This window comes from Rhincodon typus, unplaced genomic scaffold, assembly GCF_021869965.1.
Source record: "Rhincodon typus isolate 14 unplaced genomic scaffold, sRhiTyp1.1 hic_rhity00012294, whole genome shotgun sequence".
NCBI lineage: Eukaryota > Metazoa > Chordata > Chondrichthyes > Orectolobiformes > Rhincodontidae > Rhincodon > Rhincodon typus.
The window spans coordinates 4,775-6,729 of record NW_025977932.1 but is presented as its reverse complement, the minus strand read 5'-3'; the positions used below and the strand labels follow the sequence as shown (position 1 = coordinate 6,729).

Genomic DNA, 1,955 nt, shown 5'->3' with positions numbered 1-1,955 from the left:
GTTATCTCAAGCTCTTCCAGCAACTTCTGTTTTGTTGTTGTTGTTAATAACCCGATAAGTTTTATTTCATTGCGATGTTGGTAACGTTTCAAACCTCTCGGTGCTGCCCAGAACTTTCTGGGCCAGACCTGATTCGGATTTAACTGTCAGTGGGTGGTCAATATAAATGTTATCCTATCACACCAGAGGGAAACGGCGTGCAGCATGCACTGACCCACCTCCAACCATGAGACTGTCGGGTGAAGGCAGGATTTGCTGGAGCTGGGCTGTGGAGACTATCATCTCCAGGAGAACCCAGGGTAGATTCCCAAGGTTCATCCCTCTGTGTGGTCACAGATTGAGTGGATACGGATTGTCAGTCCACAGGGAAGCCAGTAGACTTACTCAGCAAGGGATTCCTATCCAGAGACTGGGAAGGGAGCCAGAGAGCAATCCTGCTGAATCGCCCCACCCGGAGAGGATCAGATAAAATAAAACAAGGGGGTGAGGATGGGGCGATGGCTCTGCTTAAAGTGTTCCTGATGGTTTTCAGCTTCATCTTCTTGGCGGCTGGCCTCAGCAATGTTTACACTGGGCATCTGGGCAAAGCTCTCGCTGGGCAGCTACCTGGAGCTGTGCACAGACCGCTTCCCCATCGTGCTGGCCAGCAGAGCCGCGGACGTCGCCTTTCAGCGCCGCCACCAGAACACAAGTTTCCTCCTCCGGAGCTCCGGGCTTTCCCAGATTGTGGTCCTGCTCGGGGGCTTGTCAGCTGGACCCTCTGGCTTGTTTTACCGGAAAGAAAGTGCCGAGGGTTTCCAGCAATGGACTCACAGAAACGAGCCAGGTGTACGGTGAGAATGAGGGAAAGGGCAACGCGCTGGACGACATTCACCGCTCGCTGGCCTGCTGTTGGGGTAGGGAGTTACAAGGACTGGCGTCCCTCGCCCTGGGCTGGGGGCAGCAGCTCGGTGCCCCTGTGCGGAGAGAATGCCAGCACATGCCCGGTCACCCTTCCACGCCCGGGGCATTTGTAACAGCGGCTGCTTCGAGGAAATTCACGATTTTGTCACCGACTACATGTTTCACATCGCGGCCGGGGCGTTAGGACTGGCGGGCTGTGCAGGTACTCGGCATCGTGTTGGCTTCAAGAATTCCTGAGCCCGAAGTTCAGGAAAACACAAGAGACGTTCCGCTCGAAGAGACCGCCAGTGTCTAGCAAAGCCCTGGGCAGGATTCCCGCACCTCCCTTATCCTGAAGGAGCTGGGACACAATCTATCGTCAGCGTAGCTGAACATTTTGCCAACTTTTAGAGATTTACAACTTGTGTGTCTATGAGTCGATGAAGTGAAGTTATACAGTTACAGCACAGTGACCCATCGTGATCATCACAACATACATATTTCCATTCCCATTTTCCAGTAGTCTTGTACACAATGGTGTTTCAAGTGTTCATCTTAAATGTCTGCAGGGCAGATGTGCAGGTGGATTATTGTGGATTGTTTAAACAACATTTAAAAATTGAAGGATTTGAAATGATATCCATTTCTGCATAATTGACCAGCCAGATTTACTGCATTATACTGAAGGTATTCAAGCCATCTAGTGGAAAGTAGATCCACAAATCCACAAACCAAAATCCACAAACCTGACTGCCCTGGTCGATCCATTGTCTCCGCCTGCTCCTGCCCCACCGAACTTATCTCCACTTATCTTGACTCTATTTTCTCCCCCTTGATCCAGGCACTCCCCACCTACATCCGTGACACCACCCATGCCCTCCACCTCCTCCAAAACTTCCGATTCCCTGGTCCCCAACACCTCGTCTTTACCATGGATGTCCAGTCCCTATACACTTGCATCCCCCATGCAGATGGCCTAAGGGCCCTCCGTTTCTTCCTGTCCCGCAGGCCCGACCAGTCCCCCTCCACTGACACCCTCATCCGCTTAGCCGAACTCGTCCTCACCCTTAACA

The 1,955-nt window shown here is 52.2% G+C and overlaps 1 pseudogene; it reads left to right on the top strand.

The window, feature by feature from the left end:
- The first annotated feature begins 497 nt into the window (after nucleotides 1-497).
- On the top strand, nucleotides 498-1,140 carry LOC109912692 (annotated as a pseudogene).
- Nucleotides 1,141-1,955: the final 815 nt, after the last annotated feature.